This window comes from Erythrolamprus reginae, chromosome 9 (genome assembly GCF_031021105.1).
Source record: "Erythrolamprus reginae isolate rEryReg1 chromosome 9, rEryReg1.hap1, whole genome shotgun sequence".
NCBI lineage: Eukaryota > Metazoa > Chordata > Lepidosauria > Squamata > Dipsadidae > Erythrolamprus > Erythrolamprus reginae.
Genome location: NC_091958.1, coordinates 44,179,894 through 44,192,441, shown reverse-complemented (window position 1 = coordinate 44,192,441; position 12,548 = coordinate 44,179,894).

Below are 12,548 nucleotides of genomic sequence, written 5' to 3'. Positions count from 1 at the left end.
GAAAGGCTAGGAGGGTGGGGGCAACTCTGATATCTGGGGGGAGTTGGTTCCAAAGGGTCGGGGCTGCCACAGAGAAGGCTCTTCCCCTGGGTCCCGCCAAACGACATTGTTTAGTTGACGGGACCCGGAGAAGGCCAACTCTGTGGGACCTAACTGGTCGCTGGGATTCGTGCGGCAGAAGGCGGTCCCGGAGAAATAAAAAACCCACCCTGTTTTGCCTCAGAGAATTTCAAAATAAAATACTGTACTGTGTGTCTATAACAGTGAGCTCATAATAGGGCAACTCTATCAATATCAAAATGCCACTTAAAATAGTTGAGCGAGTTTCAAACTAGATTTTGATTTTCTTTCTCTCTTCCTTACTCCCATTCTTTTTCTTTCTCTTTTCCTTCCTCTCTTTTTTCTATCTGTTTCTCTCTCTTCCTCTCTCTCTCCTTCCCTCTCACTCTTTCCCTCTCAGCTTCTGGGCAGGTTTGGAAAACTCTGAGTTGATGATGATTTTTAAGTGAGCGATTGCTCACTGCTCAGCTTAGAGGGAACTATGACACCAAGTTATGCACCTATTAGTCAAATAATGTACCCAACATTGGCTTATATTTGCATGTGTTTCAATATGAGAACTTTCCGGGTTTTACCAGTGCCGACAAAAGCATCTCCCCTCCATCTTCATTAAGTGCTGGACTTTCTCTTGTTGAGTCTTCCCCAGAATTCTAGCTCGACAGATTCAGTCGCTAGCATTTCAAATCCTTATTGTTTTGCGTCCGTACCCCTGAGTTGCAGGTTTGTCTCACCCACCCTCCCTCCCTCCCAGAATTTAATCACCGAAATCTGTCAACCTTCAGGACAAGTAGCAAGGGCCATCTGCCGAACCAGGCTTCTGCCTCAGGTCAACATTGTGGATTATTACGGTTCTGATCAGAATTTTAACTCCGGGGCTGAATTTACTTGGCTGGATGTTGATCACTGAAGATTGTCAGTTTTCGGATACGAACGAGCATGTGGGCTGGAAGTGGTTAGGATGGATGCATTCCGCTAAATGACGGGTTCATTATGCAAAAATAGATCAAAGAGGAGACAACACGGGCCTATGGTCTTTGGCTAGCTGACATTTAAGCAATAATAATAATAATAATAATAATAATAATAATAATAATAATAACAACAACAACAACAACAACCAAACAACAACAAAACAACAACAGCAATAACAACAACAACAATAATAATAATAATTATTATTATTATTATTATTAATTAGATTTATATGCTGCTCCTCTCCGAAGACTCAGGGTGGCTCACAATAACAATAAAACAATACAGAAACAAATCTAATAATTAATACTGTAGCTAAAACCCATTTTCTTAAACACAATCGATACTACACAATTATACCCACTCATAACTTTAATGGTCAGAAAAGGGGGATACATTAGTTGCCCCATGCCTGGCGACATAGATAGATCTTCAAGCTCTTGCAAAAGGTGAGGAGGGTGGGAGCGATTCGAATCTCCAGGGGGAGTTGATTCCAGAGAGCTGGGCCCGCCACAGAGAAGGCTCTTTCCGTAGGCCCCGCCAGACAACATTGTTTGGTCGATGGGACCTAGAGAAGGCCAACTCTGGGGGACCTGATCGGCTGCTGGGATTTATGCAGCAGAAGGCGGTCCCGTAAGTATTCTGGTCCAGTGCCAGAATAGGCATGTTATGCTATTAATCATATTTTTTATTCTGCCTCTTAATGCTTCTCTTGTTCTGAATTAACTACTCAGCTTCACCCAAACTAGGTAGATATCCCATGACATGGGGAGAAAACTCCGTATGTGTGTGACATTGATAAAGGGACCATCTTCTGCCTCATACATCCCAGCGGCTGGTTAGGAGTCGGCCTTCTGAAATTAGTTGGGGGAAAGATCAAAAGCAACGTGAGTAAATATTATTTCACTGAAAGAGTAATAGATCCTTGGAACAAACTTCCAGCAGACGTGGTTGGTAAATCTACAGTAACTGAATTTAAACATGCCTGGAATAAACATATATCCATTGTAAGATAAAATACAGGAAATAGTATAAGGGCAGACTAGATGGACCATGAGGTCTTTTTCTGCCGTCAGTCTTCTATGTTTCTATGTTTCTCCAGGTCCTGTCGACCAGACAATGTTGTCTGGTGGGGCCTAAACGAAGAGCCTTCTCTGTGGTGGCCCCGGCCCTCTGCAACAAACTCCCTCCGGAGATATGTTCCACCTCCTCCCTCCTGGTCTTTCGTAAAGCTTTAAAAACCTATCTCTGCCGGGGGGGGTGGGCTATGGGGGCCGTGAGCAATGATATTTCTCTGGCTGATGTTGTGAATGATTGAATTGGATGAATGTGAACAACTGTTTTAGAATCTTTGCTAACTTTGTATATTTATTTTTTTCAAAAAAATAATTAGATTTCTGCATATACATTGTTTGTATTTACAATGTTGTATGCCTCCCTGAGTCGCTTCGGGAAAGTCTAATGAATATAAATAAATAAATAAATAAAAAGGAATCCAAAGACAAGAAGATGGACAATTTTTGTGGCGGCCCCTTTTGCTACCCTTCTCCCGACACAAATGACTTGACAATAGCAGGTTTTTCTACCCAACCTCAATAGAAGTTTAGCCACCAGAGGTACTCAAACCAAAGGGGGAAAGGGGCTACTTGAGAGCCAGGTCTTGCTCAAGAACATGGAATTATAGGGTTGGAAGGGAACGTGGAGGTCTTCTAGTCCAACCCCCTTATTCCATTCCTGTGAAATGGCTGCCCAATCTATTTTTTGGAATCCTCCACTGATGGAGTACCTACAACTCTGGGAGGCAAACTTATCTGTTGATAGTTCTCCCTGTCAGAAAATTTCTCATTGCTTCTAGGTTGCATCTCTCTTTAACAAGCCTCCACCCGTTGCTTCTTGTCCTTCTTTGGACAATAGGTTGACTCCCTCTTCTTTAGTACTGGGACGCTGCTAACATTTCTCCCCTAGCCCTTCCCTCAAATATAAGCAGTGTAGAGATACTAGTAGTAGATAGAAAGAGGTGATAGATAGATAAAGAGATAGAGAGATTAGAGATAGATAGATAGATAGATGATAGATAGATAGATAGATAGATAGATAGATAGATAGATAGATAGATAAGAGGGAGAGAGAGAAAAAGAGAGAGATTAGATATAGATAGATAGAGAGAGAGATATATATATATATTAGATATAGATAAACAGATAGATAGATAAGAGAGAGAGAGAGATTAGATATAGATAGATGAGAGAGAAAGAGAGAGAGATTAGATATAGATAGATAGATGATAGATAGATAGATAAGAGGTAGAGAGAGGGGAGGAGAGATTAGATATAGATAGATGAGAGAGAAAGAGAGAGAGATTAGATATAGATAGATAGATGATAGATAGATAGATAGATAGAGAGAGATTAGATATAGATAGACAGACAGACAGATAGATAGATAAGAGGGAGATATATATATATATATATATATATATATATATATATATATATATATATATATGATATAGATAGATGAGAGAGAAAGAGAGAGAGATTAGATATAGATAGATGATAAATGATAGAGATAGAGAGATAGAGAGATAGAGAGATAGAGAGATAGAGAGATAGAGAGATAGAGAGATAGAGAGATAGAGAGATAGAGAGATAGAGAGATAGAGAGATAGAGAGATAGAGAGATAGAGAGATAGAGAGATAGAGAGATAGAGAGATAGAGAGATAGAGAGATAGAGAGATAGAGAGATAGAGAGATAGAGAGATAGAGAGATAGAGAGATAGAGAGATAGAGAGATAGAGAGATAGAGAGATAGAGAGATAGAGAGATAGAGAGATAGAGAGAGAGAGAGAGAGAGAGAGAGAGAGAGAGAGAGAGCTAAAGCTAGAGAGAGAAATTAGATAGATAGATAGAGAGAGAGAGAGAGAGAGAGAGATTAGATATAGATAGACAGACAGACAGATAGATAAGAGGGAGAGAGATATATATATTAGATATAGATAGATGAGAGAGAAAGAGAGAGAGATTAGATATAGATAGATGATAGATAGATAGATGATAGATAGATAGATAGATTGATAGAGAGAGAGATAGAGAGATAGAGAGATAGAGAGATAGAGAGATAGAGAGATAGAGAGATAGAGAGATAGAGAGATAGAGAGATAGAGAGATAGAGAGATAGAGAGATAGAGATAGAGAGATAGAGATAGAGAGATAAAGAGATAGAGCTAAAGCTAGAGAGAGAGAGAGATTAGATATAGATAGATAGATGATAGATAGATAGATAGATAGAGATTAGATATAGATAGACAGACAGACAGATAGATAGATAAGAGGGAGATATATATATATATATATATATATATATATATGACGGTCTTGGTATATTCGGGTTTCTTCCCGTGTAGGATTTGGAAATTTCTGGCGACGTTTCGATGAGGTCTCACTCATCATCTTCAGGCTGGTGTTTCTGTCCTTTTTCTCAGGCGAAGACTGAGAAAAAGGACAGAAACACCAGCCTGAAGATGATGAGTGAGACCTCATCGAAACGTCGCCAGAAATTTCCAAATCCTACACGGGAAGAAACCCGAATATACCAAGACCGTCATACCTGTACCCGTGAAAATCTACGAAAACATATATATATATATATATATATATATATATATATATAAGATATAGATAGATGAGAGAGAAAGAGAGAGAGATTAGATATAGATAGATGATAAATGATAGAGATAGAGAGATAGAGAGATAGAGAGATAGAGAGATAGAGAGATAGAGAGATAGAGAGATAGAGAGATAGAGAGATAGAGAGATAGAGAGATAGAGAGATAGAGAGATAGAGAGATAGAGAGATAGAGAGATAGAGAGATAGAGAGATAGAGAGATAGAGAGATAGAGAGATAGAGAGATAGAGAGAGAGAGAGAGAGAGAGATAGAGAGATAGAGAGAGAGAGAGAGAGAGAGAGAGAGAGAGAGAGAGAGCTAAAGCTAGAGAGAGAAATTAGATAGATAGATAGAGAGAGAGAGAGAGAGAGAGAGAGATTAGATATAGATAGACAGACAGACAGATAGATAAGAGGGAGAGAGATATATATATTAGATATAGATAGATGAGAGAGAAAGAGAGAGAGATTAGATATAGATAGATGATAGATAGATAGATGATAGATAGATAGATAGATTGATAGAGATAGAGATAGAGAGATAGAGAGATAGAGAGATAGAGAGATAGAGAGATAGAGAGATAGAGAGATAGAGAGATAGAGAGATAGAGAGATAGAGAGATAGAGAGATAGAGAGATAGAGAGATAGAGAGATAGAGAGATAGAGATAGAGAGATAGAGATAGAGAGATAAAGAGATAGAGCTAAAGCTAGAGAGAGAGAGAGATTAGATAGATAGATAGATAGATAGATAGATAGATAGATAGATAGATAGATGTAGAGAGAGAGAGAGAAAGAGAGAACTAGAGACAGAAAGGGGGGAGAGAGAGGAAGAGAGAATGAGAGGGGGAGTATATAGGTACATAGATATATTTTCTGGATAATTTCTCTTTTTAATCCTGTTGTGTCCCACTCACAGGCTATATAGACTTGGGTGGGCTACAAAAAGTGCAGATCATTTAATCAATCATGAAATGAAGTTAGTGGGGCTCCTATCTTTGTTCCAAACAACGAGGCTTGCTTTCAGTCCACAAAGCATAATATCTGGGCTCCCACAACAAATTAAGCTGAAAGCAAGCAGCCTCCTCCATCGTGACTTATTTCTTCATTATCTGGACATAACAGCCCGCTCAGCAGTTTTGAGTACAATTAAAAAGAAAGGCAGGCAATAAAATCCAAACGCATATAGTAAATAATAATAATAATAATAGATAACTCTAGCACCAATTCCAACTTCATGGCATGAGCAATTAATCCTCAGAATCCTGTGGGAAGGCTCCATCTTCACTTCTGTAAAGATTCCCAGATATCTACTGCACAATGGAGGACACCAAGGAAAAGTACAGATAGTCCTTGAGTTTTAAGAATTCATTTAGTGACAACTGGAAGTTACAAAGGCATTGAAAATACGACTTATGACCATTTTTCATACTTTCGTTGCAGCATCCCCATCACTGACAGCTACCGGGACGTTCCGGTAGCGATTCCCGGGATGCCTACGCAGCTGCACGCCCCCGACACACGCATGTGCACCCCTGCGTGGGATTTGGCTTCCGCGCATGCGCAGCAAGTGAAATCTTGTGAGGAGACGCTCATGGGAGTGAGATTTTGGTGTTGTGGACAAGAAGCAATGGGTGGAAACTAATCAAGGAGCGAAGCCACCTAGAACTAAGGAGCAATTTCCTGACCAATTAACCAAGTTGCCTTCAGAAGTTGTGGGTGCTCCATCCCTGAAGGTTTTAAAGTAGAAGTCCAGAAGGGCAAAAGGTCTCCTGCTTAAAGCAGGGGGGTAGGACTAGAAGACCTCCAAAGTCCCTTCTAATTCTGTTATTGTCCCAACTCTATCTGACGTAGTAGGATGGGTAGATACCCTCAGGGAGATCAGTCCCACAAGGACAATGCCAAGAGCCTTGTGGCGCAGTGGTTAGAGCAATGGTTCTCAACCTTTCTAATGCCGTGACCCCTTAATACAGCTCCTCATGTTGTGGTGACCCCCAACTATAAGTCTAGCGCCTCTTCTCCCAACAAAGCTTTAAGGTGATTGGCAGAAAGGTCAGAGAGACACCCCCACTGTAAACACCTGATTGGTCAGATTGTAAAAATATGTTCCAAGGCGCCAGAATAGAAACTACAGTTTTTTCCCATGTTCTTAGGCGACCCCCATGAAATGGTCCTTCGACCGCCAAAGGGGTCCCGACCCCCAGGTTGAGAACCACTGGGTTAGAGTATAACACTGCCGACTACTTCAGCTAACCGGTAGCTCTAGTTCAGCAGTTCAAATCTCACCGCCGGCTCAAGGTTGACTCAGCCTTCCATCCTTCCGAGGTGGGTAAAATGAGGACCCAGATTGTTGGGGGCAAGAGGCTGATTCTGTAAACTGCTTAGAGAGGGCTGTAAAAGCACTATGAAGCGGTATATACGTCTAAATGTAATTGCTATGATAAATTTTGGATGCCATCTTTGTCCACGTTCTTCTCCCACTCTTTTCCCAAGCTCTAGATATCCAATTTTAGGATCCTCGCGAGCACCAGGCAGAGCCCTCCCCAGCCAAAAGAGATGCTCCAGGAAACACCAAGCAGCAAGGACTGGGTGTCCATCCCAACCCCTCAACTTCTTCAGGTCTGTTTGCCTCCTTGTGCTTCTTTTCTCTTCATGACATTAGACATTTCTCTTCATGACATCTTTCAGCTGTGGTGAGGGGGGCGTTTGCCCAGGTTCGCCTTGTGCACCAGTTGTGGCCCTATTTGGATCGGGAGTCACTGCTCACAGTCACTCATGCCCTCATCACCTCGAGGCTCGACTACTGTAATGCTCTATACATGGGGCTACCTTTGAAAAGTGTTCGGAAACTTCAGATCGTGCAGAATGCAGCTGCAAGAGCAATCATGGACTTCCCCAAATATGCCCATGTTACACCAACACTCCGCAGTCTGCATTGGTTGCCGATAAGTTTCCGATCACAATTCAAAGTGTTGGTTATGACCTATAAAGCCCTTCATGGCACCGGACCAGATTATCTCAGGGACCGCCTTCTGCCGCACGAATCCCAGTGACCAGTTAGGTCCCACAGAGTTGGCCTTCTCCGGATCCCGTCAACTAAACAATGTCATTTGGTGGGACCCAGGGGAACAGCCTTCTCTGTGGCAGCCCCGGCCCTCTGGAACCAACTCCCCCCAGAGATTAGAATAGCCCCCACCCTTCTTGCCTTTCGTAAGCTTCTTAAAACCCACCTCTGTAGTCAGGCATGGGGGAACTGAGATATTCCTTCCCCCTAGGCTTCTACAATTTATGTATGGTATGTTTGTATGTATGGTTGGTTTTAAAAAAAGGGGTTTTAGCTGTTTTATTATTGGATTGTCGCATGTTGTCTTTACCACTGTTGTTAGCCGCCCCGAGTCTATGGAGAGGGGCAGCATACAAATCCAATAAATAAATGACAAAACCAGAGTCTAGAGGCCGACGACGGAGTGTGTACATGGGGAGGGAATTGTCGCATGCGTCCCTCCCTCTCTCTCCCCACCCCCACCAGTTGAGGGAGGGCTAATTGTGAGACAAGGCCAGTGGGGAGGAGATATGGGTGGTGGGGGGGAAGACTAGCAATTATTTCTCCTCCCGAAGCCCCGAAACCCATTTGAAACGGTTAAGCAGAAGTCGGGCGGTATGGATGCCACACAGTTTCTGGAGGCGCATTCGCTGTTTTTTCACTTGTGAAATATTTCTGTCAGAACCAGTTAATGTACAAATTAGCAGCAGTGGTCTCTCTCTTACGTATTCTGACTCACTAATTTGATGGAGGGGAGTGGGGCGGTGGTGGTGGGGGCAGGAGAGAGGAAGGCTTGGCCTGTCCGGGGAGAATTTTTTTCTCTCTCTCTCTTGCAAAGGGGGCGAAAGGCCGGCCAGGCGCGAATGCGGGTGGAGGGGAGGGACACACAGAGGGGAGGGGGAGGAAGGGCTGGGAGGCATTTGTCACAGTTGCGGCAATTAGGGAGCCCACTGGAAGGTGTGCTTCCAAAGGGAGGGGGAGTGCCCCTTTCCGTAGATGCCATTACAAGAGAGCCATCATTGGGAGGATGCCTTGATTCAGGCGTGGAGCATGATGTCCATCAAGCAGGGGTGGGCAGCAGGCAGGACGGGGTGGAATGCATAAATGAAGATGCATGCGCAGCTCCAGTTGATCGGCGGCTGTCACTTCCTGGATTACCGGTCTCGGCTTGGCTCTCCTTTTTCTCTCTGCTGCAACTGCTGGGTCTGTGCTCCTTGCTTTTTTCCTCTTTCCTCCTTCCTTGCCTCGTACGAGCTTCCCTCTCTCCTGCTGAGCTCCCCTCCAGTCTCACGCGGCCACCTCCCACCTGAGGTGCAAGCAGAAAGCGTGGGTGGAAGCGAGGTTGGCAGCATTTATGCTTCTGGCAGCACCCGTTTGCCTAGTTACCCAGCCTGAGGTTTGGGGGGGAGCGACCCAGGAAGGAGAGCGCGGGAAACACGAAGCAAATTGTCACCCCAGCGAGCGACACCGGTAAGGTTGTAAGCCGAGGACTTATCAAGCAGTTAAGCTGAACGATGATGATCGTTCAACTTGAACAATGATGATCGTTCACGCCACTCCCACCTGGTCACATGGCCGACAAGCCACTCCTACCCAGTCACATGAGGATTAAGCCACACCCACAAAATAAGCCAGAGTGTAGCAGTAAAAATTTGGGCTGCCCATTTCTGCCGCCACGGTGTGATTTGGAGGGGGCTTCTTCCCAGCCCCTGGGAGATCTTGAAAAGCTCAGCAAGGTCAGAGCTCCATAGGAAGAGATGGGAGCAGTATCGGGTCCCTACTGGAACAGGGCGGTGGAGACCCACATCGGTAGCGGAAATGAAGCTCCAGGTGACCAGTGGGGGGGGGCAGGCACATCGGAGCGAGATTTGCCTTCTGTGCATGCACAGGAAACAAAATCTCACGAGAGGATGTGCACACACAAACAAGATTTTGGCAATTTTGGGTGATTTTTTTGCTTCCGCGCATGAACAGAAACAAAAGAATCACTGAAATTTCACACAGGCACATACTTTTTTGCAAAATTTGCTTCCTGCCCATATACAGAAACTAAATGTTGCTCTGATTCGCATGTGTACAAGCCCAACTGTGTTTTTTTAACTGCTCTTTTACTTGTATTCCATTTATAACCATTGTTAGCCGCTCAGAGTCCATTTCAGAGTGAGCGGCATAGAAATGCAATAAATAAATGGTCTGTGCGTTTCTGTGGGAATTGGACGCTTAGAAGGTGTTGCTTAAATGACTTTTGGCATCGGACCAGAATACAACCGGGACCTCAGGACCGCCTTCTGCCGCGCGAATCCCAGCAACCGACTAGGTCCCACAGAGTTGGCCTTCTCCGCGTCCCGTCGACAAAACAATGTCGTCTGGCGGGGCTCAGGGGAAGAGCCTTCTCTGTGGCAGCCCCAACTCTCTGGAACCAACTCCCTCCGGAGATCAGAACTGCCCCCACCCTCCTTGCCTTTCACAAACTCCTAAAAACCCACCTTTGCTGTCAGGCATGGGGAAATTGATTCCCCCGGGCCGTTTCATTTTATGTATGGATTGTTTGGGAGGCATAACTGGTTTTTTTTTAAATAAGGGTGTTAAACTGTCCTTTTTTAACCATTAGATTTGTACCATGTATCGTTGTTGTACGCCGCTCCGAGTCTCCGGAGAGGGTTGGCCTACAAATCTAATAAATAGTAGTAGTAGTAGTAGTAGTAATAATAATAATAATAATAATAATAATAATAATAATAATAATAAGCCAGTGAAAGTGGTCTCAGTGGTACTTGGCACACTGGGCGCAGTACCAAAGGATCTCAGCGGACATTTGAAAACCATCGGAATTGACAAAATCTCCATCTGTCAATTGCAAAAGGCTGCTTTACTGGGATCAGCAAACATAATTCGCCGCTACATCACGCAGTCCTAGGTGCTTGGGAAGCGCCCGACTGGTGATGAAATACGAAATCCAGCAGAGTGATCTTGTTTGCTGTGTTGTACTGACATAATGTCCTACCAGTCCTACCAGTCAATGACTACTTCAGCTTCAACCGCAACAACACAAGAGCACGCAACAAATTTAAACTCAATACGAACCGCGCCAAACTTGACTGTAAAAAATATGATTTCAACAATCGAGTTATCGAAGCGTGGAACTCATTACCGGACTCAATTGTGTCAACCCCTAACCCCCAACATTTTCCCTTAGACTCTCCACGATTGACCTCTCCAGATTCCTAAGAGGCCAGTAAGGGGCGTACATAAGTGCACTGGTGTGCCTTTCATCCCCTGTCCAATTGTCTTTCCTTTCTTTCACCTATCTTATATATTCTCTTCCTGTCATGTATCTTCTCCTCTAAGCCCACTTTCACCCTTCTTATATTATCACATGTCTATTTTCTTCCTATGGACTTGTATATTGAACAAATGAATAAATAAATTAAAATAATAATAATAATAATAATAATAATAATAATAATAGCTCTCTGTGATGAGGGGATGCTAAGCACAAAACGCTTTGCTTGTTTGAAAAGCGTTGTGGGAATCAGCCGAGAAGCTGCAGCCTAAAAAGGGATTTTTAAAAAAACTTGGCATGGGTGTGTGTGTGGTTTTGGGAGGGTTGTTGGGTTTGGGGTTTTTTTTGCAATGGATGAACCGGAAAGCACCTTTGTTGAGCTAAAAGGCCCTTCTTTGGTTTCTAGCAAGATGGCCTGACAGCCTGCTCCCCGCCTCCCCTTCAATTAACACACATATCTCTATTTTTAAAAGAGTTACACGGAGCATAATAAATCTCCCGCACTTTCCCTTCACTGGAAATCTGACCAGGTGAAAGGCGCCCCAGGGCATCTGCGCTAATTCTCTAGCTTTGGGCTTTGAGGACTAGCCACCTTAATACCGGGGACAAATTGATGACAAATTGATTTAGGAATTACGGGCAAATAGCCCCATGGGGAGGTTGGGTCACTCACTGCCCAAGTTTCGGAGGGGAGGGGGCTGGATCCCAGAAGATGGGGGGGGCTAAGCCGGCTAGTCCTGCCCTCCCACCACCACCCTGAATGCCTGGTCCTGCTTTTTATCCGACTGCGGAAGATTGTCCTGACAGGTCGTTTGGGTCTGACAAACCATTCTGCTTATCCACCAGCCAAGAGGGGCCGCTTGGCGAGGTGGGGTACCCCTGCCAGGCAGGTGGGAGGCATAAAGCTGCTGGAGGGTCCTGGGCACAGCATCCACTAGTATGTGATGTGTTGTGGCAGCCTCCCTGCAGCCTGGAGCCAGCCTGGAGCAAACGCCGCTGATGTCTTTAATTGCTTTCCGATTCGATAGCCCACTTTCTGACAGCCTCGGCTGCGCAGCTGCCACGCTCGCAACTGTCCCCACTTAGTTGGGGGGAGACAGCCAGGCCCCCTGGATTCGTCTCCTCTCCCCACGGCCTTTGGAAAGAAGGGACGAGAGTCCTCCGTCTCCCTGGGCGGGTGAAGGATCGGACCTGCCTAAGATGATCCAGGCATTCGGTCATCAAAGAATTTCTCTCTTGGTGTAACTCAGAAGCAGCAAAGTTGTTGGGCTGCCCAGTGACAGATTGGGAACTGAAATGGAATGGAATGGGATGGGATGGAATTCTTTATGGGCCAAGTGTGATTGGACACGCAAGGAATTTGTCTTTGGTGCATAGGCTCTCAGTGTACCTAAAAGAAAATATACATTTGTCAAGAATTAGGAGGTACAACACTTAATGATTGTCATAGGGGTCAAATAAGCAATCAGGAAATAATATTAATAAAAATCTGAACAATATGGGTGATAGGAATGATGAGAAATAAC